The sequence below is a fragment of the Gadus chalcogrammus genome, chromosome 13 (assembly GCF_026213295.1).
Source record: "Gadus chalcogrammus isolate NIFS_2021 chromosome 13, NIFS_Gcha_1.0, whole genome shotgun sequence".
In the NCBI taxonomy this organism is placed as follows: Eukaryota; Metazoa; Chordata; class Actinopteri; order Gadiformes; family Gadidae; genus Gadus; species Gadus chalcogrammus.
The window spans coordinates 19,335,494-19,362,664 of NC_079424.1; the positions used below are offsets into that span (position 1 = coordinate 19,335,494).

Sequence of the window (27,171 nt, forward strand, 5' to 3'; positions counted from 1 at the left end):
TACGGGAAGGTTGCTGCCTTGCCCGCGGGCTCCTGCCTCAGAGATCCCGGCCTATCCCAGTGTACGGGGCTAAATACGAGTTCAATAAATAACGACCCGACGGACAAAACTAATCTGTGACTGCACTTAGAGCCGTGTCGAGCAGGTGTCACTGCTAAACCGAGCACATCACACGACACTGCGGGCACCCTTCACCTGCAGACGCACACAAACACACACTACCACGGGAACACAAACACAGACACAGAAACACACACACAATCCCCAAACTACCCTCAGCACAATCTGTGGATTTTCTTACACAACACCTCCCACTGTCCAGACCCGCCCCCCCCCCAGCTCCTCTCTAGACCTTGTAAGGGGCTGAGCGCAGCGACTAACAAGGCAAACAAAAGCGGCTATTTGTTTAATAAGTGATTGCTGCCATGGCTACGGTAAACAGGGAGAGCCGTGTGTGTGTTTATGAACAAACACATCTCCGCCGCACGGCAGCCATTTCATATTAACCAGGTGGAATGATCGCAAACATCTCCGTGGTGACAAGCTGAGGGAGGGTAAGGGGAAGCAGGCAACCATTGTAAACAAGGCCTCTGGGGGGGGAGAGAGAGAGAGAGAGAGAGAGAGAGAGAGAGAGAGAGAGAGAGAGAGGAGAGAGAGAGAGAGAGAGAGAGAGAGAGAGAGAGAGAGAGAGAGAGAGAGAGAGAGAGAGAGAGAGAGAGAGAGAGAGAGAGAGAGAGAGAGAGAGAGAGAGAGAGAGAGAGAGAGAGAGAGAGGCCCCTGGAGGCTGGGCAGCATCAAGGTGGATGCAGATGCAGCTCTGCGGTACACAGAGAGGCAGCAGGACTAGAGGTAAACAAACAGTCACTCTTCTGACATTTGAAGACGCATTAGTGCTGGCGCTTTGCAGCTGCCGGCCCCAACACCGCTGACTGTGAACAAGACAATGTTGGGTGGCAGGGGGGCTTGGGAACATTGTGTGCGTGTGTGTGCGCACATGTGTGACCACGTGTGTGCATGGTGGGGATCCTTCGGGTCTCCTCTGGAAACACAAGGAGTCCCGATGCGAGCTCCGACAGCAGCGGCGTGGTTGCGTGGTGTTTGTGTTGCGGGTGCCGTATCGCGGGGAGGAAACGTGTAAAGCCATGTTAAACATTGACCTCCCCCAATTATTCACTAAACCGGGGGGGGACAGCCACAAAGGGACCTCAGAGGGGCCTCCCGGACACTGCGCACGGCCACACCTGCACTACCGGGTTGGGAGTCAATAAAACAATATCCTGCTGCAACAAAATAAAAGCGTGGGGCTTCAAACAGAAAAAGAAAAGAAAGAAAAGTTTCTAGCGTCTGTTGCCGCAGAAAAAAACTAACATTTGGGGCTCAGACATCTTCCGAGTTTCGACATTAAAACCAACTTAGATTCGAGGACGCGAGGTTTATCACACGCAATTCCATATGCTACATTAAATGAGTCTCTGGTAGGCAGGCGGGTAGTGATTACAAAACAACAGGGCGGCGGCGGCGGAGGGTTTAGTGCGGGGAGCTCTGGAGCGCCATGTCACCTTGAGCATTAATTTTTCATATGCACTACAACTTGCCATCTGCCGAGCAGAAGTCAGCCAGTGCTGCAGAGGCTTCGCAACGAGAATTTTTTTTTTTTTTTCCGTCCTTCTTCCGTCTTGATAGTATAGTATCTTGATAATCGTTTAATTTTCAGGGGCTTGCTAAAAAAAACTCAAAACTAAAGGATTATCCCAGTGTGGGATGGAGGCATATTCCAAGAAATCTTCAAGGGAACTTAGTATTTATTTATGTCACTGTAATAAGAATATTACACAATTACAAACCGCTTGCTGTACCAAAATAAGAGGGAAAAGAGGTATCAAATACCACATTAACTCAAGTGTGATGATTGAATATCAAGGCTATTATACCGCTGTAATACCCCCCAACCAGGATCAAAGTCAATACAGGGCCCTGTGGTCCGCTACCTAGCTGAACCCAAAATCTCCAGTGGCGAAGCTTAACAGGTCCATCATATTTTGGGGGGAAAAAACACAAATGCAGTTTATTCGCGTCAAGGCCCTTTTTTTCTTTTTCGAGCAGGGCCTGCTGTGCTCAGACGATTACGTAATGCGCCAAAGTAAGGCAGGCCACGGTATTTTTAGTACATCGAGGGCCGATGGAGACTGGAGTAAATAGAAAAGTGTAATGAGTCTGAATCTGGTGGCGGAGGGACAAAATATAATTCTGGGGTGATGAGCTACATTTAGTAGCCTCACGTTCCACCGCGAATCCTTCATTTGACTTTGACGGCTCGCCTCGCATGTGGCTGCTGCCCATGAGTACCCCGGCAAGAGGACGTCCATCTGGAGACAAGGGGGCCTCCTTTCTTTTCCCCCTGACCAAGGGCCCAGAGTTGTGTGGGAAAAAGGAGGCCTCAAGCTCATCTTACCAATTAGACCTGTCAAACAAGGACGGCCCAAGAAAAACACACACTTCAATCACCCTGCATCCACAGGGAGCGGCAAAAGCACTTATTGTTTTAACATGACTTAAAGTGTGTCACGTATTTTTAATCATTTCATTTTTTTTTACTAGAATTCAAAGTATGGGTCATCCCCATGGGTACGGTGATGTGAACTCGCGACGAGGAAATGTGTCAGGGATGCATTTCCGACGAATTGACAAGGTTAGTCTGCATTTAATTGTCTCATTAATACTGTTGGCCTGAACGAACCGAGGACAGTGGCGGTGGAGCTGCGGTCTTTCAGAGGGGTTGCCACGTCAACCAATCGCATTCCAGCGGGCATTTGATCAAACTCTGCCCCGGGTGGCTTCGTCTTTTTGTGTGTCAAAAATGGGGAGAAGGTTTTGTCGTGTTTCACCAAAATAACTCGGTTGACTTACAATAAGCGACCTCGCACCAAGAAAGTTAAGTTACTTTTCAGGCACTTAAGAGATATTTGTTTTGAGTTCCCCTTTTTCAAAACACAGATGTTATTGTACCAAAATAACCCGAGGGTTCTGTTTAATCCTGGTTATTCAAGACAATTTGCGCGAAGAGCATTCAATGTTTCCCGGCAGGGGAAAACATATGGCAGTAGTAGTTCCCTCCAGCTTCTGCTTTTTTTTGGTTTTGTCACCCAGAGAATAAGTTAAGCTATTGATTTTCCGGACACAATCATTAACCTTAGCGTACAAATAATGTCAGTTTAGCCTCATGGCTAGAACTGTGGTCAAGAGGATTTGACCATGTAGTGTATGCATTTAGAAAACAATATTTGTGATCACTCATTTTCTAGAGAAACAAAGTGAAGTATTTTGGAAATGTGTCTTTATTCTGATAGGAACTCGATTAGATCCCATTTGGAAGACATCCAAATGGAGAAAACTAAATGGAGGACATTGCGGATGCCACTGCCCTTCCAGTACACAACAACCACGAAATCGCCATGGCAGTCTCCTCAAATCCTGCTGGGGTGAGCAACCAATCGTCCGTACTCAAATCACAACCACATCAAAAACAAGAAGGGAGCAAACCCCACCATGTTCACCAGAGACCCGTCGCTGGTGGCTCTTTTCAATTCACTTGTAATGTTGGCAATACCACATCCGCACCACCGTGCCTCCGAAGAGGCCATTTTCACTGCCGGGGTTGTTTGTGGCATCGAAGCATGTCATTATTTTTAAAAGCCCCCCAATTTCTTGGTAATGGGACAAAGCAAAAAAAGGGGATTGAAGGAAAGATAAGTGTGTGTGACAGGAGAGGTTTCCTTTCTGGGGTTCAATCGGGGCTGACGGGGTGAGAGAGTCAGACGCAGAAAGTCCCTCCATGAATTCCATAGTAATGGAATCAGTTGTTTTTTATTCTACAATATTATATTCACTTATTTGTGTTTTTCATTAAAACAAAGGCCGTGTGGACGGGTGGAGGGGGCTGGCTGGGGACGTGTCCTACTCATAAAGCAGTGGAATGACAATGTACAGTGGCACTAATACAAGGACATAGTTCATCATGACATTTTCCGCAATTCCCAGCTGATTAGGGTCATTATGCGGAAGGCCTGATTTATGTTGTCATTTCCTCTCACCGATCTTGCATCAATGAATCTTAATGAATTGGTAAATAAGGGTGAAGATTACACTCCGTGACACCGCCACATTTCTCACCCTCAACGACCGAGATTTATGTCGCAAATTAGAGACTAATAGAGAAAATTGGCTTGCAGGAAGAAAAAAAATGTATTTGTTTTTATGACACACACACAGACACACACACACACACTCACACACACCAGTATGCAAGATGGCTCTCCCAGTAATGCGATTGAGATGTGTCTTGTGGCAAACGTATTTAACGCGTCCCTGCCCTCTAAAACGGCGTTGAGGCGACGAGGAGAGGCGGACGCAGAGAGCGGGAGGAGACTAAAGTTTATAGGCTGTGTGCATTCACCACCAGCCCCATCTCTCCCCCCTGCCTCCCTCCCCCTCTCCCCCTCCTCACCCATGTGTTTGATCAGTATAAATAAACTGCTGTATGACAAACATGTTTACCTTCTCCCGGCAAACATCAGACACATCGGACGCCACGAGGCGCTCGCTCTCCGCCTAATGAAGAGGCCGGCGCCGCCATCAGGCGGGCAGCTGTCGGCGGCGGGCACCGCCGTCCGCGTGGCCGCCGGACGGGAATCAAACGGCGCACGTCGCCCCTGCCTGTATAGAAGTCACATCGTTTGCGCGTTCTGCGAGGTAGCCGTGTTTCGTTTTTTAATTAGTGATCGGCGGCAGGTGAAGAAAAAACAAACGCCTATATTGAAATAACGACCTGGAGCTTCCCCTTCCGTCTATCCCCACGTCTCCGTCTCAGGATAGAACGGGTGGCACTTTGAAGACGTCTCTGATCGACGTGCCGGCGAGAGCAGGTGGGAGCTGGGCCGTGTGATTAAGGAGCCTCCGACTCCGCCGTTCGCACGGTGACGCTGTCTTCAGAGGCCCCGGCGGCAGCCCCGTTTGCCCCCCCTGCGCCCAGCAGCACGTCAGCACAAGCATCAGGGACACGACGGGACGGCGCCGTCGTAAACCGCCGCCATTTTTTTAAACACCTTTTTTCAGGCAGATCTCTACAAAGAAGCAGCAGGAGGCGGAGGAAGAGGGGGGGGGGTAAAAAAAACATCTCCAGTGCTTATTAATACCAACTTCTTAAAGCAGGACTTAAGAGCGATAATGAGAGTCTTTATGTATTACATATTGTGACGTGATTTAGAGGACGCAGCTCGACACATCAAACGGGCTGGCCTTGGTATCGGGGGTGGTAGGGGGTCGGGGGTAGGGGTGTGTGTTTGGGGGTTGCCATGTGAAAGGGAGTGGAAAATGAAAGCTGAAGCAACGCAGGATGGGGCTTAATTTACTGGCATGTACAGTATGCAAATGAGATTACTCTCAGCTTAACTGCATCATTTATGTCCATAATAACAGCAGCATCATTACAGGGCTCAAATTTAATTACACCATAATTAGCATATCAAAGTGATTGGTTAAAGTTCTAAACAAATGCCCAATTTTGTTAATGAACAGTCACACGTTCTCCATGTTGTTCGGCCTCTCTTTGGAAACATCCATAACAAGTGTTTGGAAAAGGGAAGGAAGATCTCTCCCCATGTGTGTTTGTGTGTGTATGTGCGTGCACGTGTGTGTGTGTGTGTGTGTGTGTGCATGTTCTACACAGTGTGTTGGTGGAGTTGGGGGGTTGGCCATGGGGTGTATCAAGTACCCATGACAAGGAGAAGAGAAGTGGAAGGGGAGGTGGAAGTGATGAAGGAGGAGGAGGAGGATGAGGACGAAGGCTTTTACCTGGCTGGCTCCACACACTCAGGTTGTGTTTCCCAAACTCTGGGAGATCAAAGATCCCATTTCCCACACTTGCCACTTCAGAAGCTCATCAATAAAACACTAATCACCTACCGCACCAGAGAGAGAAAGAGAGGGAGAGAAAGGGAGAGGTGGGGGGGCTGGAGGCTTAGAGAGATGTACCTAACCCAGGAAACACCTCCCGTACACACTGCGTACACACACACACACACACACACACACCTTCCATACAAAAACACACCTACTGTACACACACACACACACACACAGGCACACACTCACAGAAACACACACACCTGGCACATTTCCTTTTAAACTTGCTTCTCACCACCCCTCCCCCCTCCCCACCTCCCCTCTCAGTGGAGGACATCAAGCGCTTCCTCGGGGCCTCCTGACACAAATCATGCACAGCGTATTTACGTGTCCTTATCCGGAGGCTGCGTGTCATCCCCCTCTTGTTTGATCCGGCGCTCCGTGCTTTATGAGTCTCACTCAGGATTCATGACCACCACATGACACCCAGGCAACGTTCTGCTGGGGCTGAGCTGATGACACGGCCCGACCAAGCCCCTCACACACACACACACACACACACACACACACACACACACACACACACACACACACACACACACACACACACACACACACACACACACACACACACACACACACACACACACACACACACACACACACCTGTGTATACACACACATACATAGTCATACACACGTCTATACACACGCACACAAATATAAATTACACACACAATAATAGATTCACACACAAACACATGCACTGATACACAGTATTTATGCACATATGGTGCTTATACAAACACAAACAAGACACACACACACTCATATATACACAGCGACACATACACCCCCAATATTCATGCACATATGGTGCATACACACTCAAACACCTTTATACACACACCTACACAAACCCCTTCCTGCACACGGACACATTCATAGATGAATACACGCATTCATACAAACACACAGGGACACACATCATCATCATCATCACCCTCCCCCCCCCCACAAGCTTTTGTTTCCACACGGTCAGAAATGCAATCATCCCGTTGTAAAGACAGTTTATTTCTGCCCTCATCCATTGAGGAATCCCGGAGAAAGGCCCGGCGTGTTCCTTGGAAGTACGTCAAAGACGGACCGCCCCGGCCAGCTCCACTCCATCAGCTAATGACCGGGCTCATTACGGTCGGGGGGAGCCACCTAATGAAGGCAGCGAGGCCAGTCCCCCACCGCCCGGCCCACCCCATCTCCCCCGCCCCCCCCGTGCACTACGCCCCTACGAAATGCTAATATCTCAACACTAATTAAAGGGGTGCTAAGTCCAATCGCACCTTCACGGCTTGTAGTCTGCAACATAAATTTTATTTTTGTTCACCCCCCTCTCCTACAACACGCTGCACTGAGCTCAGAGATGTGGCCGAGCAACATTCCATTCATTCATATTTAATGCCTGGGCTAGTTACTCCGTTATCTCGCTAGAGCCCCCGCTCAAGCCCGCACCGTCGGTGGGCAAATCGCTTCGCGGCGTGAGCGGGAAGCCGTTTTAGTTTTTGTGTGTTTGTGTGTTTATCCCGTTTACACAAACAGTGGCTTCATAGCGGTGCTGCAGGAGAAAACACACACTGACGCAACAAACAAACACACAACCTTGTGTTTCACACACACACACACACACACACACACACACACACACACACACACACACACACACACACACACACACACACACACACACACACACACACACACACACACACACACACACACACACACACGTCCTTCAAAGCGAAGAAGGTCGGAGATACGTCAAGAAAAGAAGGAAAGAAGAAAGAAACTAGAATAGGCAATGGAAATATGCCCTGGTGCCTGCTGCACCTGTATACATTTACCATGTTTACACATCTCGGCTGTAAATATGTTTACAAGAGAAAGGCTCCCCGGCTGACCTTGGAGCGGGTAAACAAACCCTTCACAAAGTCCATGAATGTCAGAGAGTGAGGGGTGCTTCATCTTGGATTAAAAACAAACCAAACAAACGAAAAAATAAGAAAATGATTTATGCTTCCATTATTAAATATTAAAACACTGGAGTGCAAACATAGACTGTTCCTTAAACTACATTGAGAACATTTTCAGCTTGAGCAATGCAAAAAAAGGATAGCAAAACATAGCTATTATTTTTGATTTATGGTCCGCTTAATATATGGGTACAAAGGCTGCTTTGTTATTTCCATTATGTTACAAAAACATTTAACATTCAGCCTGATTATTAACTCAAACAACATTTTGCTCCGCTGCTGTGTTCAATAGGTTTTCCTCAACCAGTCTGTTGATAGTGACACCATCAGGCAAAGCTCCACAATTAAACTGAACTCATCAATTAAACAATCAATGATAAACTTGAGGACTTCATGTGATCATAACATTAACACAACTTCAAACCTTAAATATGAAGACGAGGGAATCAGGTAGGTAATCAAAAAAAAGCTAACTATATTTCCTATATAACTTCAAAAAGAAAAACTGATGGCAACTAGTAAACCAACAAAAAGACCAACAGCAAACACGTCTCAAACTCCAAAAATACTCACAAACTCTCTTCTGTAGTACGTCTACAAGAGGGGAAACCTTTTTTTTTTACCTTTTTTGTGTGGTTCTGCCAAAACGAAAGAGATTGAAACGCATGAATTTAAAGGTCAATGTTAAGACCACATCACATGACATGTGTTTGATCCCGGCCCAAGTATTTTCCCAAGGATTCGGGGGGTTCAGTGCTGTGTAAATCACCGGCAATGACCTTCAGCATTCCTCCCCGCCTCGCCAGCGATAATACTGGGCAAATATCATAAACGTGAGGATTTTAGGATTGAGGTGCCGGCGCCGCCGCCCTCGGCCATCGGGGGTGACGGCGAGCCACGAGCAGCACGCAACCACCCCCTCCACCACCGGTCAAGTGGTCTGACCCCCCGCCCACCCTAATAGCCTATATATTGACTTTCCCTCCAGAATAGAACCTCGAGATTACACCTCACCCCGGGGGAGGGAGCGAAGGCAGGAGGGAGGGAGGGAGGGAGGTTAAGGCTTATCTTAAAAAGAAAATCTCTACCAAAGTCACAGTACACAGCACTGGGCCACAACAGAGCGACCGCAGAAGGGCCGCGGTGGTGACGACGAGCCGGTGGTTTTCGCAGGGGTTTCTGTCGTGCGCTTGGACAACTGGATGTGTGTGTGGTGGGGGAACTTATCCATGGGGCGTTGTGTAGGATCTTTACTTCCGTCTTTCTTTCAGAAGAAAGAGAGAAGGAAGTGATGAGTTGAACAGCAGGAATAGATAGGAATAGGATTTTGGTTCCTAACCCTGAACCCAGACTTGCACTCATACACACTTACAGACGCACGCACAGACACGCACACACATATACACACAAGGCCGACCGTAAAGGATTGCCTTACATTTGTTTTTTTATACAAATTAAAATAAAGAAAAATAACATAAAATATATATATATAATACAATAACAGGGGGTGGTTAAAGACCAACACAACCCCGGGGTTAAGTGGGTGTGTATGGGGTGTGGGGGTGTCTGGGGTGTGTGAGTGTGTTTCTGTGTGTGTTCGGGGGGGGGGGGGGGGGGGTGACCTGCAACTGAACCAGGCCTCTGCTAGGCTATAGAGGAGGGGGTGGGGACAGAGGTAAGTCCTCCATCTCTCCCCTCTGCCCCCTCCCTTCCTCCCAACCAGCCTCTGATAAATAGCTAATCACAGCAAACAGAGCCATCAATCAACCAGCACACAGCCCACACCGTGCCCGGGACATGGATCAATGAGGAGACACACCGAGACAAATAAGAGAGACACAGAGAGAGGCGCGAAAAAGAGGGAGGAAGGGGAGGAATTAGGAGAAAGACACAGCTAGGGACAAAGTAGTCCCAAAACAATAGAAGATAGCAGTGAGAGAGTTATAGAGCTTGAGCCAGAGAGAGAAACAGACACATGGAGCAGCGAGAGACCGGGGGTTAGGAGAGAAGGAGATAAAAGCAAAGATAAAACCAGAAAAATAAAACACTGAGACAGGGAGCAGGAGAAAGACCCAGCAGAAAGTGAGGGGGGGGTCTGGGGTACACAGCGAGGACACACACACACACACACACACACACACACACACACACACACACACACACACACACACACACACACACACACACACACACACACACACACACACACACACACACACACACACACACACACACACACACACCAGAGTGGATCAACAACATGAGCTCACGCAGGAGCGGGGGCCAGAAACGCTGGATGCTCAGGAAGCCGGGGCCCTCTTTATTTGCCGAGCTGTGACATTAGTTTCTTATTGTCTAAGTGGCAGTTTAAAGCGTCTCCTCCCAGCAAGGGCCCCTTTGACAGGGAGCTAACCATATTAGGACGTGCATGGTAAAGTAAACAATAACATGGTTGCAATGAGATGGAAATTTTTCAGCTAATGGTGTTTGTCATTCCTGTTTTCAGTGTACTGAAACAGTGGGGGTGGAATTTTTCTTTCCTACCCCACAAGGGATACTTTGTTTATAAAAACAATGCAGACGCCAAAGGACTAAAGCAGTACAAAAAAAACACAACTGTAAATAAATATTGTTTCAAAACCAAAAAAGGCCTACGCCTTTCCTATTCAATGGCATTAAATAAACCGGCATTACCGAGGGAAGGAACTCTGCTCGCTCACTCAGCCAAAGGGGCTTGGTTTTAAACGTTCCCGGGAATCCCATTTCACAGTTAAACAACAGGAGGAAAAGTATGTTTTTGACGTGACTTTTTTGGACTACGGCTTCAAGGGCCCCTCCCTGCAAGCGGCGTCAGCTGGAATAGACTGAACAATCAAAGGGTTCAACGGCGCACGAGTCCGACACAGTGGGACCTCAAAGTGTGTGGAGGTAAGAGGAAGTACATGGAGCACACAGACAACAGATCTAACCACTGAAACCCAGGTGTTTGAAGGCGCAGGGACACACCAAAACCCTTGGGAATCACACATAAAGCAAAAGGTATCAAAGACATCAGATGGTCTCACCCAAATACTCCCTTCATGGTCACAAGTATGCATTTGTCTCTTAAGCCAGGCAGGGTTAATACATGTCAAAGAACCCACGTCTTTCACACGGGGAGGGGATGTCAAAAGGAAATCAGCAAAAAAGTGTGAACTACACATGCACTACCCTGCTTGCAACAGTGTAAATAAGAAGTGACCACAGTTGCAACAAGCAAGTCAATTTACTCCAAGTAAAAAAAATAAATAAGAAAACTGTTCAAATCTATGGCACCCTTGAAACACAACCAGCGTCTTGGGCTTCCGTGTTAAAACGTTGACATTCCATCTCCCAACTCTCTTTGTTTGGCTTTCACTTAACTCACTCCCGGCCTCAGTGCAGCCCCTTCTCAACCCGTCTCTTAATCTCACAGCAGCGATGCAAGCTGTTTATTTGCACAGGGCTGAAGGCATTCCATTAGGCGAACCCCACCAGGTGCCTTATCCCCAAATGGGATTTGTTTTCCAAACTAAAAGGAGAGAGAGAGCCAACGTGCTGCTAAAGAGATCTTTACCATGACCACCAAGAGAAGAATGCAAACGTTTTTCATCATCGAATAATAAGGCACATTGTGTGAAGTTTTATTTTTTTGTTATGAAAAATGATGTTTATCATTGGCTTACAAACAAAATAATCACCCCAGTTGTATAATATTTGAGTCCAAGCTTATGCTCATGAGATATCCAGGTTTTTTTGGAAGAGTTGTCTTTCATGCCTTGGCTTTAAACTTAAGGTATACTCGGGTTACTCTCAGAGGGAAATCAATCCAACAAATCAATTCCATCCCAACTTTTCACAAACCGAGTCACCCAGTCAAAGCATCGGATGCGAGATCTGGGCGTGAATGGGGGGGGCTAGGAGAGAGAGAGGAGAGAGGAGAGAGGAGAGAGGAGAGAGAGAGAGAGAGAGAGATTCAACTTTTGTTATTATCTTTCCATCTTGTTGTAAGAAGAAGTCATCATCTGTGCCTTGGAATTTGCTTACTCCTGTCACATCAGTCAATCTCGTGCTAGCAAGCCGACGCGTTAGCCATCTGCGCCTGCTAGCGGGTGGAGATTATCAATGTTGCTGCGCCACTATGCTACGCTACTCAGAGCAAAGTTTGCACATCCATAGCCGCTTCTCAAGCCAACACAATACAGCGTCTGAGCGATGCTGATAGAAAAATAGATTGAAAGCTGGCAAACACACACACACACACACACACACACACACACACAACCCGGCATCCCTTGAAAAGGGGATATCAAAGTACCTTCAAGATAACACATCTGTGATAGCAAAATCTCTCGATTCCCCTCCCCCCCCCCCCCCATCCTATCCACCCACGTTACAAGAGAGGATTATTCACTTGAAAGTCACCGGAGATGCAAAAGAGAGGGAATTAGATAGAATAGATGCTCTATTCCGTGACAAAGTGTATTCAGAATAAAGCATCCAGGTACCTGTGCAAAGCAGTTTAGCCCAACAACAACATCAGAGACCGCCTGTGGCAGTGATGCATTGAGAAATGCTCAAACACCTCTTCTGATATCAATCAGCCAGGATAAGAGGGCTAGGGACCTGGTTAGGGCGCTTGACTCCCAGCGGAAAGGTTCTGGGATTCAAACCTGAATGTCAGAGTCTACCTGTAGGCAGGGACGGGCGGCGGGAACCTCCACCTTCTCCTGAACGCCATGCATCCTGATCGACAGCAAGTGGCTTCGAATGAAGGCTTCTGAAAAAATGACCAAACAGCCAAACAATCGAGCGACTCTACCTCCGCCGTTGTGACTCGTTTTATACTTTAAAAGCCAATGTTTCCAACTCCCTCGACGTCGCCGTCTGTTTGACTCTGCCATGTTTCCTAACTACAGCGGCGAGGCGTCGAGGCGGTAGATTAGGCTACTAGATTAGGGTACTTAAGGCACGTGAAATACACGCCAACTAAACGGCCCCGGTGACAGGAGCGTTTAACTTCCCCCGCCAGAAGTCTCCGCCGCGCGGCAGGCCAGCCGCGGGGACATGTTTATAAGGTTCCCCAACTTGCCGGGAAAACCGATTAGAGCGGCTCTTAAGAGCCCAAGTGTTATAAATGCATGGAAACACAGACCGCCGCAAATGCCACAGAATTAGGGGCTTACCCACGACTAATACTAATACCGCAATTTTCAGCTTGATGCTGATATAAAGAAATGACTTTTTTCTCTCTTTTTTTTTTTATGTAAGCAATAAATGCAGTCAAGGGAACTATAACGCGGGCCCCGTCGTGTCCCAAACCTGCATAAATCGGCGGACAACCTTTATTTGGCTTCGGCTGAAGTGTAAATTCACTTGTTTATTCATAGCACTTCCAGGAAGAGTGGATTTAAACAATGCAATTTCACCGGACCTCAGAGCAGAGAGCGACGCTCCGTGTGATTCGTGGAGCATGGGGATGAGATACGGTACGCTGTTTGCGAGGCATGCTTCGCCCTCCCATTATACACATGCATTACATTTCAAATGAAGTCCCTTGCTTGTGAACCGTAGAATGTAAAAGCTTATCGAAAAAAACTCATGATCGCATTTTGTCTCACGCTACTGTAGTGACTTTCTTTCTCAGCCTCTCAGAGTTCAATTCAGCGGTTATAATCTGGTCGAACAGAGAATAAATAACAAACAGAACCAGATCCCTAGAGGTGGGACTGGGAAGAGTCGAACCATACGATGGTAATTGTTCCATCTGGCAGTGAGCTGCCACTGTCAAAGGAAACCTCTCCATCGGTCTCCTGTTTTGAAACTACTAGTCAGTGCGAGGACGCTTAATCCAAAAGGACTAACATTGATATGAAGTAGGTAGGGGGCATCTTGCTTAAGGAGGCCAGCACATCTACTGTGGAATTTGGGGTTGAAACCCAGCACCTTTCCTTGTACACGCTAACCACGAGAACTGTCCTGCTAATAAGAGCTGGCTGAACAAGCTGCACCCAAAGGGAGTACAGCACAAATACACAAAAACACAATTCACATTCTCCGCCTCGTCCCTCGACACATCATCCAAACACACACACACAAACCGATAATCAGCCATCTTTAGCGCTGGAGGAGCGGAGTTCTTTCTCTGTTTAACTCGATTGCAACGTTAAGAACCGCCTCTCGATCCAGAGGCGTGCTAAACCGATAAGCCTCCGCAGGGATTTCTGCATGAGTGATGCAATCAAAATCGCATTGCGGAGTCATGTCAATAATTAGGCTGATTTCAGCACATTATCATTAATCACACAATCATTTTGGAGTTGAATGGCTGATCTTGCATCTGGAGATGGCAGCTGTGCGCTGGAGATTTGTTTCAGGTTTTTTTTGACAGGACTATTCCAAGCAACCAACTCAAACAGATAAACGCTGCCATATTTTTGTCCATCCTCCCCCACCTTTCAATTCTCTTTTCTCTGCGGACAGGGTTGATTGGCAGAAGTGAAGCGAGGGGAAGTGCAGCCTGTGTACCCAGGCTGGGGAGGAGAGGAAGCTTTGTCCTCCAGTAGGGGGGGAAGAGGCGCACGCACACCGCCTCCAACCAAGGCTGGCTCCCTGCTAATGAAGAGAGCCTCTGGTCTGAGTCCCGTCTATACAGAGGGCCGGCCCGACTGTACCCACACCTTACAGACTGGGGGGGGGGGGGGTTGCAGAGTCTGGGATCGTGGCTACAGGGCCAGTCCGGATAAAACGGAGAGATAAAGGTGGAAGAGAAAATAGTGAGAGATTGCGATAAACAAGGCGATAAAGAGAAAGAAAGATGGAAAAGGGGGGGACAGACTAAATGGAGATCAAGTTAAAAAAGCATTGAGAAAGAGTAAGTTGAAGGCAGAAAATAAACACAGAAAAGAGTGAATGAGAGAAAAAGAGCTGCTGCTTAAAAGCGAGAAAGAGATAACACTTTAACATAAGATAACCTAAGATGCTTCTGCCTACATCTACCATATTTGATAAAAGGGGACACAGGGGTGTCTAGGGCAGTCAGCCTCATGCATTCCCACAGACCAACTATCAACAGTGCACTGTACAAAGTCACACGAAGCATATATGGTAAGAATACTCTAGTACTGCCTACATTAAGAAACTCAATTTTTAGACGTCGATGATAACCTCATTGTTATATTCAAACAAACATTTTCTCAAACGGTCAATAATGTACTACACAAACGTTTGCACACACACACTTTCCCACACACAGCAAAGACACCACATTAGGTTAAATATTAAATTCATTCAATACAGCATTAAGGGACTGAAGCCCAGTAAATAGCAGTGTGTGTTTACCTTCTGCAAGGACTTGCTTATTTCGAGTAATCTTCGATTCCATTGGTGTTGCTACAGATTGCCTGCCCTGTGGACATGAAACAGAGAATTAGTCGGTGTTATGAAATAATTACCAGCACAGAACAACAAATAGAGGGCCAAAATAACAACAATACATTAGCACCCACAAAACTATTGACAGAGATGGTGGGAAGGAGAAAAAAATCGTCGCCAAGATTTTGCTGCATCTGAATTAAAAAAATAACTAAAAGGCCAACAGTGCCCTGAACAGCAAACAGTTCTGTGAACGCACTCCAAGTTCAAAGATTCCTCACGTCCTTGCTAACGTGTGTCTCGGTAGAGCGCTTCTGACCAGCAGAACTCTCTCTCTGATTCCTTCAGCGTGCTGAGAGAAATCATCTGCATAGGAAGTGTAACCTCACTTCACCTTGGCTTAACCTACAATCCATGCTATCACCTACTACTAGTAGTAGTTTTACTACAACAACTGTCTACTACTGTCTGAGGTGTGCACAGTCCGGTTTATTTCCATGTCCGTCGGTCCGATAGCCGCTGACTACACCTCGTAGCACCAGATTAAACGCGAGGACAATGGACCTTGTCTGATGTGAGTAGACGGTTTATTTGCAAGACAAAGAAGTCCCCAAAAAACCTTCAGTCTGCTGCTTGGTGATTACAGTGGAAACCGGTATGAGAATCTGGGAGCCTTTTACAGGCCCCACCTGGTGGTGGAGCAGTGCTAGGATGGGGCCCTCGAGCGCACGCACGCACGCACGCACGCACGCACACACACACACACACACACACACACACACACACACACACACACACACACACACACACACACACACACACACACACACACACACACACACACACACACACACACACACACACACACACACACACACCCCATCAGCTCCCAGCCAAAAACCACCATCGTCCCAACTTGCTGCACACCCCTCCCCTCTCCGTTCCTCCACAGCCCTGCTCAGCATGCACCGGGCACCCCACGACAAGCACCCAACCCCGGTAAGGAAGAGGGAGAGGAGGAAAGGGAAGGAGGGAAGGAGGTGAGGGAAGGAGGGGAGTGCAGGGTTATGCACACATAAGAGGGGGGGGGGGGGGAAAGAAGCAAAATCGTATTTTTATGGTAAACTGAAAAGAGACTATGGGGGCAATATCCCAGGTGAATTTGAATAAAAGCATTAAAGCATATCCAAATATGAACTCTCCTCCCCAGCCCCACCTTGCTGTTGCTTTTTTCACCGTTTACATTTGGCAGTCAAAACTGTGGTCGACAAGCGTTTGTAAATGTTTTAAATGTTGTCTCCGGAGCGGAGATAAAAAACCAAGGCACGCCGGCCAAATTGCGGCCTTAATTATGTGTTATATGGCCTCATTGAAAGCATGAGTCAACATTCATACATCGGGCTGAACCCGGCAGCGGGCTCCACAACCAGCCAAAAAACGGACCGGGTCCTAACACCACATCCCCGCCCCTTTATCCTCCCCAAACACCCCCTCTCTCCCCCCTAACCCCCCTACCCGACACCCACGATTCATACACTCCAATTAACATATCATCAATGGCTTCATAAATCAATAGCGAGGGGGTGACAAATGACAGATATTTCCCGTTTTTCAAACTACTAAACATCATTAATCCCCATCCCTGAATAAGCCTCAGGAGCCAAATGAGTTTACCCAGAGCATAACATCCATTTAGATGCACCTTCCATCATCGTAACGACGGGGAGAGAGAAAAGAATCCCCCATCAAGTGGGAGTGAAAACACGGCAACTTTGAGCCGTGCGGCAGCTGGGAGCCGCCCCCCCCCCGCACAACAAACACAACGCGCGTCTTGTAACGCCTAAACAGATAATTGTCTCCATTTCACAACGGCACAAGGCGGTGTAATATCGCAATTTGGAACAGCGGGGGGGACGGGGGGGGGAACAGGTGGAAATAAACAACCCCACGCTGGCTCCACACAGCTGGGAGGACGGCGCCCGTCAGGAACCCCCCCATGGAGACTTTTTACTGGGCGGCGGGGGGCGGCCGACTCTTATTTGAGTTAATTACCCACCTAGGTGGTTCAGGCGGGCAACCGGTGAGAGGGGGGGGGGGCCCGACGCTGAGAAACGTGAAAAGACTAGAGTATTTTTTTTGTGTTTCTCCAAAAGGAAATGTTTTTCAGAAAGACAAAATAAACATGAAGGCGTAGATTTACACCAAATCTGTTGGCTAGGGGGTCGAGTCGGTGAACAGCAACACCAACAACTAGCACCCCCAGAGACAGAGTCAAAGCGCGGTGGGTCATGTTGGTGTCTTTGCCGGACCTAATATTAGACAAAGCATGACATCCTTCGTTTTGGGAAACACAGATGGCTTTGGAACTCTGTGAAAAAGATGCAAATATCCTATTTTAGAGAAAAAATGAACAATCCCCGTATCTCTTTTTTCTCGGAGCGATGGCTACAAGTGCAGTGAGGGGTGAACATTAGTGTTTTGTTGTGCACCAAAAAAAAAACGGAAATCGCATTTTCATTTTTGTGCGCACACGCACACACACACACACACACACACACACACACACACACACACCAAGCCAGTGAAGTACACTCCCCAGCGGTTGTAAGGAGGTCAACCCACCACAATGCACTCTTAAGACCCGGGCTGTGCTGTAGCCGATGTTGGCTTTGTGGCAAGATCACATGTTTCAAAATATGAATTAATAGCCCTCCACTGAAACGCACCCAATCCCAACAACAGGCCCCACAGAACACTCTGGACAGCACTTCAGTGCTTCTAATGGACACTCTCTCACTCTCTCTCTACTCTTTCTCTCCGCACTCTCGGCTCGACATTGGCAGGGACCGTAAAAAAAGGGAAGAGAAAAAAAAAAAGTTCCATGAATATTTACCAAGCGGCCGGGTAAAGTTATTCCATTAATTACTCTTGAGCATGCTTATAACTCTATCTGCGGCTAGTCCTGTGGTGTCGCGCTAATGAACTTCCACACATCATTACCATATTAATTAATGCTCAATTCAATGGCAGTCAATAGGACGCTGCCAGAGCTGTCTGCCAGAGCTTTGCAGCCTGTCCAGAAGAGCTTCCATCCCCCTTCAGTCGAAAGAAAACGACTAACCCACCAAGGCCTGAGCGCGTTGACGGTATCGTTCTATCAAGCCACCGAGCCAGTGTATTTTTAAAACAGAACAATAGCCTGCGCCGGTTCACCGGTTCCCCAACCCCGCCCGGCCCTCCGTCCTCTGGCTGCTTTCTGCGTCTGGCGGTTGACGCCTCTTTTTATGAGGTTAGTGTAAATAAAAAGAGGGCGTAGGAGAGGGCCCGGGACCAGTGGAGCAGGCGCTGTCTGTGCACGGAGAGCTGTTGGTGTTTGTTTTGAGGGAGTGCTTTGGCCCGATTGTCCGAGTCACTGTCTGTGCAACGAAACAGTAAAAAAATCAAAAGTGTGACTCACTTCTCCTCAAACGCAGCTCCTTACTGTAAGAGGGCCATGTCTGATTCCCCCGCTTTACTTTTTATTGCTCAACTCTCGTTTTTATGGAGGCGGCCTTTTATTGGCCAAATAAAAGCATAACTCTGTCTCTGTTTTGAAACAAATATATATTCATGAATAGTTGTTTTTCTTTACGATGTGAATGGCAGGATTTTCTGGCAGTGCATCACTAGTACACACCCATGCAGACTCTAAACAACAGCCCTTTCTGACACGCAAACAGGCTTTCAACCCCCCCTCCCCCCCCCCCCCCCCTGACCGTTTAAAATCAAACTCATGGACGGCCCGTTTGCGACGCGCCTTATCCTTTTCTTCTTCTCCGCGTTTCTTGGTAAACTGAAAAGGCAGCAGTGCAGTCTGGTGAGTGTCAGAGCTGTCTGATCCCCCCCACCCCCCTACCCTCCCCTGGCCCTGCCCTCTTGTTTTGCTGAGCTAACAACAAGACACACACACACACACACACACACACACACACACACACACACACACACACAGGGCTTACCAAGGAAGTGGAATTTCACCCCCAGCCCAAAACAAACAAGGCGGAGCATTTCTTTGCACTATTTAAACGGTAACAGAGCGTTCTGAATACATTGCATTCCCCACCGCTCCATCTCCTTTGTCAATAGAGATTTTAATCTATTGATCCGTGGGACAAACAATTCGAGGAGGGAACCGGGGGGTTCGATGCTTACACAACGCTGTGCCGCTCTCGCTGAGGAAGAGCCGACGGACCAAGTGCGGCCTCCCAGCCCTGCATCGCCCCGTCTCCACGGAAACAGACGTCATGACCGTTTATATCTTATGCGTAACATTTTTGACACAAGCAGTCCAAAAAACCTATTTTTGGTGCTTATTATGGTGTTGCTTCGGTGATGTTTGTTTCATTTAAGGCAGGAAGTGTCAGCTCTTCCCGGCCATCTCTCTCTCTCTCTCTCTCTCTCTCTCTCTCTCTCTCTCTCTCTCTCTCTCTCTCTCTCTCTCTCTCTCTCTCTCTCTCTCTCTCTCTCTCTCTCTCTCTCTCTCTCTCTCTCTCTCTCTCTCTCTCTCTCTCTCTCTCTCTCTCTCTCTCTCTCTCTCTCTCTCTCTCTCTCTCTCTCTCTCTCTCTCTCATACGCCGGCCCCTTGCCAGAAGCTTTTTGCGATGAATATCAATAATGGGCAGATTCCATTCCTCTGGACAAAGAGTGATTTAGATGAGGAGAGGCTGTGTCAGGTGGGAGCCCGTTCTGTTAGTGTTATGGCTCCCACCACACTGAGGCGAAGGGGACGCAAATCACATTCTATGTCCTGTGATAGAGATGGATGCATGACTAAGCATCTGAAGGGTTCTGATTTGGGGGCCACGTTACCAGTGTTGTGTCAGACCCTAATGCATGGCAATTGACTCTGACTGGTCGGCCACAGACATTAAGGTTTGCTCATCAATTTTCCATGCATTCAAAAAGACAAAACCATGCACACTGGAAGTTCTGAAATTGAGTAATGCTTATGGCGAACGTCCCATGTTTTGATTCAATTATAGATTTGAAATATTTTTGATGCATGAATCATTTCTAAGAAAGTCCACAGACATGTCACTCGGATGGGTGTGGTCATCAGCGAAGACTATGTAATAAGACATAAGTGAATGGTAAGAATAAACTATTGAAGGCAAAGTCCACATTAGAGAAATATCTAAGCAAAGCAATCAGCCACGTTGTCAGAGCTCAGTCACAGCTTTGGACCCTTGGCATTGCGTTCATGTGTTCCCACCGTCTGGCTCAATTCCCCTGCTTTAGGGGTTACATACCATCAGACACTATTCCAAGCTACGTACTCTTGTCCTAACCATACAGTATAACATGTTTGCGTTTTCCAGTGTTAGCTCTTCCACCTGACCCTATATATTACGACCCAGACCTGTTTACGACACGAGTAACCTACAGCTGTTTACGCTCCAGTTCTAGGAAAGGCATTCCAAGAGACGTCAAAAAAAAAGTCTAAATGGAGCAATGCTAAACACAACTGTACGTAGCTGCAATAGTAAGTACTTAGACATTAGTTCATGCATACTAAAACATATACACACACAACCGTATGCATAAACTCTGAAGCGCTGCAGCAATGTAGGCTACACCTCAGGAGATCTCACCCACGTAAAGCCAAGCAAACACATGGCCATCATACCCTCTTTAAAGGGCTCCTCTGGTCCCCTCCGTCAGGATTAGCTCTAATGAGAGAGTAGCATTTCATCAGTCCAGCGAACATGCCAGCCGATTGATCAGCCCTGGGGTGTACGTGTGTGTGTTTGCTTAGCACGTTAAGATTGACCTTCCCTTCATCAATCAGGGAGAAAAACCTTAAGAAAAGCGGTGTGAGCTCCAAGTAAAATACAAAGAAATCAGGTGAAACCTTACGCCACTCGGTGGTAGCCATGCTAGCGCCATAGCTTCTGATCCTTACACCGCCACAAATATCAGTTACCTATGGCACACACAAATACACCAACATGTACACACGCAAGGGTAGGATTAGTTGTGACCGATCTAACGTATGGATGGGGGCAGTGAGGGGGGTCTGAGGGGGAGGGAGGGCACCCCAATACAGTATTCTTCCACCCTCACCGCTGGACGGTGGGACCGTCGTTGTGGTAGGGGGGGGGGAGAGAGGGCAGGAAGGGGAGAGAAAGAGGGAGAGAGGGAGAAAATATGGACTGGGGCCCATTCCCCTACACACAGGGGGAGGAGGTTGTGTCCGTGAGTGCGTGTGAGTGTTGTGGGGGAGGTACTGGAGGTGTGTGTTAAAAAGAAAAAGTCCTTTTCCTTTTTTTAACACAAGCGTATATACAGTATGTAAGGCAGAGAGCAACCCCCCCCCACCCCCAATAAACACAAGCACTTGTCACAAGGACGCCTGCTGGCAAAGGGCTGGCGGCGCCTGCAGAGAGAAGCATACCTGTCCCCTTTTAATTAGCCAGGAGCACAGCGGATGAACGCCAGCACGGTCACATGGAGCCCGACCAGAGACAGAAGAGGAAACGAAAACTCTTGTTCTTTTTCTCCTGACTTGGAAAATAATTTTACTTTTGAAACTGGGTGTAAACAGCCCCCCGATTACTTCACATATTATTTTTTTTGTTATGCATTTGTTTTGCTTTTCTTGCCAAACCATCTCTTCACCTATTTTTTTTATTTCAACCATGAAATAAACATATTCCATTTTATTCTCTCTCTTCTTCCTATCTAATTAAGCAGCATTATAGATTTTGACACGACAACCGTTAATTAAAAATGCTTAACTCTAATTAAAATTAAAATGTAATATCTATCTTAATTAATTAAAGTAGGTCATTTTTTTTGTGTGTGTGGGCTTTTATTAAATTATGTCCAGCCAAATAATATAGTTCCACAACACCTTGTGAGGCTCTCATCCATTTGTACGTGAAAGCGCCTCATGAACACACACACACACACACACACACACACACACACACACACACACACACACACACACACACACACACACACACACACACACACACACACACACACACACACACACACACACACACACGGTGATGTTGTACAACAGTCAAAGTGTAACCCCTTTTGCCCACTGCATCCATCAACAGACGAAACCCATTTACTTTAAATGGGGCGAAGCCGCAATGCATTGTGGATCCATCCGTTGCGTTGGATCCGTCAGCTCCGTCAAGAAAGTTGAACAATTTTCAACTTTTCAGGCAGCGACGGATCCGTCATCCAATCAGATCGCGTATGCTCGGGCTTGGCTGACGTATGCCTCTCAAAGACTACTCCCCCCTCCGTCAGCCACGCCTTCCGCCCTCCGCTGACGTACGGTGCAGTGGGTAGACGGCGTACGGGTCAGACGTAAAATATTTTGATTTTGGTGCATGAGAAACAAAAGGACTGAAATACACAGGTGTAGCTAATTAACAATCACAAATTCAAGGGTGCATATATATTCCGACAATTAGATCAAAAAAGGGAAGGCTCAATCATGGAGTAGAAAGGCTTCAAGGGAGAGAAAGAAAGAAAGAAAGAAAGAAAGAAAGAAAGAAAGAAAGAAAGAAAGAAAGAAAGAAAGAAAGAAAGAAAGAAAGAAAGAAAGAAAGAAAGAAAGAAAGAAAGAAAGAAAGAAAGAAAGAAAGAAAGAAAGAAAGAAAGAAAGAAAGAAAGAAAGAAAAAAAAAAAAGGGGGGGGGGCGGGGAGGTGGGGGGTTAGACAGAAATGAGACCTCAGAAAATAAACAGGGTGTAAGGTTTCAAAGGCTAAAGATGGGGGGTGGGTCTGGTGGGGGGGTGCACAGGCATTCCATTGTTCAAGGCCAATTATCAGTGGAAAATAATAACAACAGATGGATGCAGAGCGGGCAGACGTGAGCCGGGCAAACCTGGCTCTGGCTAACACATGATGGGGGGGGGGGGGGGGGGGGGGGGTCTCTAGAGCCAATGAGCCACAAACACACACACACACACACACACACACACACACAAACAAACAAACAAACACAGTGGCCAGATGTGGGCTTCCACAAGGACACTTTAATTCCGCCTCGCTCTCTCTACCAGGGATTGTGCTGATCAAACCTCCCTCCAGCGGGCCCGGTGGTGCTGGAGCCGGCCCAGGCGTTAGCCGCGGCGGACGCTAACGCGCGTGCATACTTTGTCCTTGTGGCCGCTGGAGGGGCTCCACAGGGAGATGTGAAAGACGTGCAGGGTAGCCGTTGAGCGACTTGTGAACTGTGACTGTGGCAAGGCTACCGCTACCAGTTTGACCTCTGACCTTTGCCCACGGGTTGTCTGATTCAGCGCACGGCTTAGATGGCCTATTGCTATGCCAAACCTTGTGACTAGGAGGGACACAATACGCAGTGTTTATATTGGTTGACATCATGTTGCTATACAAAAGGCTAGGGCTGCAATGTTCTGATCATATTACAAATAAACGTTGCCTTTTTGGTCTTTTGGAATTTGCAGCAAATAGTTAATGGATGTTGATGCGCTCATAATAAATATGTTGGGTTAAAATATCCCAATTGATCGTGTCACTCTTGCCTCACTCTGAGAGAGCAAGAGAGAGCGAGAGTGAGAAAGAGAGATAGTAAGAGAGCAAGGTAGTGGGGAGATAGAGTAAGAAAGAGAGAGAGAGAGATCTCTCACATAATCTCAAGTGCAGACTGACAGGCGAGGGGGGAGGGGGTGTGTGGGAGTTGGGGGGGGGGGGGGGGCTGTTGGAGGTCTTCAGTCTTAAAACAAACCCTGGCTTTCCACCCCGCACGCCCGGGTGTCAAAGGGTGGCTGATGTCTGGATAGAAAAACAAAAGATCTGCCCTTTCTTTTGCACAAGAAAAGAGAAGTTTTTGTTTCATTAACTAGCCAGACTAAAGCGTAATTATATCCCTATAGACCCTCATCACCAACAGCAGATAGATAAAAGAACAAGACAAAAAAGGCGGGTTCTCCTTCAGTTGGTTTTTCATCTCTCTCTCTCTCTCTCTCTCTCTCTCTCTCTCTCTCTCTCTCTCTCTCTCTCTCTCTCTCTCTCTCTCTCTCTCTCTCTCTCTCTCTCTCTCTCTCTCTCTCTCTCTCTCTCTCTCTCTCTCTCTCTCTCTCTCTCTCTCTCTCTCTCTCTCTCTCATCACAAAGGACTTGCGTTCCAATGTAATATCCTGTTTTTTTTAATGCCCATTATGAAGTGTTCACATCTCTATTGGGATTGTCCTTCTAGACCTAAATAAAAGTGTTCTCTTGAATGGGGCCGGGTGTGTGGTGAGGGGGAGTCAGGGGGGTTCACCGAGGTCGACATTGGGTCTTTATCTGTCCGCTCTGCCCGGCTTCAGTGACGGGAAGCACCAAGGACGCGAGAACAAGCCTGCCAATCGCTGCCATCTGACACGCGGCCACCGCCGGCAGATTGAGCTGCGCCACGGCATCAGGGTGAGCACAAACAGACAATTTGCTAATTGCGTCCCAAAAAAAAAGAGATAGAAAAAATAAACTGTGAAGAGGCAGAGATTTGCTGGGATGTGCGTGCAATGCATCGTACCCCAAATGGAGGAGCCCTCCAGGGCTCCGAGGGAAGATGGAATTCCACCAGGGGGACGTTCAAAAAAAAAAACACAAACTCGGAGCCGGGATTTAATTATCTTATGAAAAATAATTGCCATTAGCCAATCTCGTCTGAAGGGGCTGAGGACTTTCTTTTTTTTTTCCGCTAGCGAGGAGATGGAGGGAAAAAAATGAAAGTCTTTATTTTTGACGTTGAGGAGACAAAGGGTTGTTCTACAGCAGGAAGCGGCAGGCCATCAGCCATTTCTGGTGACACTGGAGGTCCAGTTAATTAGACTATTGTCATTTTAATCAGGACAGTACGGCAGCCAGAGTTTCAAGTGGACCTTAAACAACTGAGGGATATGAGCCTTGGCCGTTTATGTATGCGCCGTATATAGAAATGCGCTTAGAAAGGTGTGTGTGTGGGCACATATATGTGTGACTGCAGTTGCATGCGTGTGTGTGCGTGTGTGTGTGTGTGTGTGTTCGTGTTCGTGTTTGTGTGTGCATGGATTTGCACGTGCATGTGTGTTTTTTGTGTGTGCCAGTGTGTCTATTCGCAAGCATGGTTGCGTATTTGTGTGTTTCCAGGTTCCATGTACTGTATGTTCACGTGCTCACACACACACACACACACACACACACACACACACACACACACACACACACACACACACACACACACACACACACACACACACACACACACACACACACACACACAGAGTGTGTGTTGCGTGGATCATTAACGAGCCGCAGACACACGGAGGATACCAAGGCGCTGGGGGGATCACCAGGGGAGACGCTTGCCTTTGCTCTGCGCACGTCTCTGTTCATTTGTAAATAATTTAAATATCAAATATTTGAAATAATTTGCTTCTCCCTGGCTATCAGATTGTTGAATAGGGAGTCTTTCATGTGTTCTTTATTATCCTCTTTTCCCCGGCATTAGCATTAAAATATAATTCATGTAACCCGGCTTTTTTAGTTCCCTTTTTTCCAAGGTGTGTTCCATTGTGCTACAATAATGGTTTGTTCCTTCTAATTTGCATATTTTATGTATACAATAGGAGGACTAACATAAGATGTGGCTGCTGTTAAGACAGGGGCTTTACGCAACTTAAGCAAGAGCAACTGACCAAGTACCGGCTTCAACACTGTTGACAGACAAAATGGTCGCCCAATTAATGACATTTTTTTCCCCTTTTTAAAAAAAGAAATTTGCAGATGCACCACACAGCTCCGCACGACCAGGAGTTTACAGGGAGGGGAGGAGCCTGCACTACCACAACCCTCCCCCCCCCCCCCCCCTCTCCCCAGCGCCCCGTTGTGGGTCGCGTCCTGGCTGCAGCTCGGGCCGTTTGACATAGAGTTAGCCACGAAGGTAACCTGCAGACAAACGATCGCCTGACCGCCCCCACCCTCCCCACCCTCCCCCCCGCACCCCCGCCCAGCAGCCTATTGACATGGGTGTCAGCCCCGGGCCAGGACGGGCCAATGACATCGGCCGACCGTGCGGTACCACAGGGGGGGGGGGGAGAAAGGCCCGGGAGGGGTTCAGAGGTGGGGGGCAGCGGCGGTGGGAGGTCCGCCCTGCGATGCGGTAATGCACGCCTCAGTGTTCACCGTTTGTGGCGGTATTAATAGTTTTCCGTTAGCGGCGGCATGTTTCTTAACACGCCTGCCATCAATATTTCACACGGTGGGAATATTCATCGGAAATCGGATATTATCGTTCCTCAATAATGCAGAAAAATATCAATAATTCAATATAAAGAATGTTTGAGAAGATTTGGAGGAGGAGGCGGAGCCGAGCAGAAACATTAAATAACTAAACGAGGAAATTAGGATGGAGGAGTAATCATTCGGTGGGAGTAAGTTCGTTATGTCGGTTGGGAGCTCCCGACAGAGATTGCTGAGCGAATGCATTTAGAAAAGGCTTGCCTGGCGTCAGCTTGCACAAATGAACATAGGTCACCACAGACACACACACACACACACACACACACAAGCAAACAAATGCACGCAACCCACACACACAAACAACGAGAGCGTTAAAGAGCAATGAAGAGAGAAGAAAATTAAAGAAAGGAATAAAAAGATGGTGAGAGATAGCGAGAGGGAAAGATAAGAGAGGATACATTAAGATGGATCTGAGATGAATCTAGCAGAAATACATGAACTGTGAAGCTCCAAAAGTTCTCCCTGGTTTCCTCCATGAAGGATTTACCAGGGATTACATGGAGAAAACCAATAGTCCATCTGTATGGGACAAGAGAAGCTGAGTGCTGGCTCACTAG

The 27,171-nt window shown here is 47.5% G+C and overlaps 1 protein-coding gene across 1 annotated transcript in view; it reads right to left on the reverse strand.

Moving 5' to 3' along the window:
• Positions 1 to 27,171, reverse strand: part of foxp1b (forkhead box P1b) — a 205,659-nt gene that overhangs the window by 136,771 nt on the left and 41,717 nt on the right. The window contains exon 4 of the mRNA XM_056606125.1: positions 15,288 to 15,354. The gene's annotated coding sequence lies outside the window, so the exon portion shown is untranslated. The remainder of the gene's footprint in view (positions 1 to 15,287; positions 15,355 to 27,171) is intronic.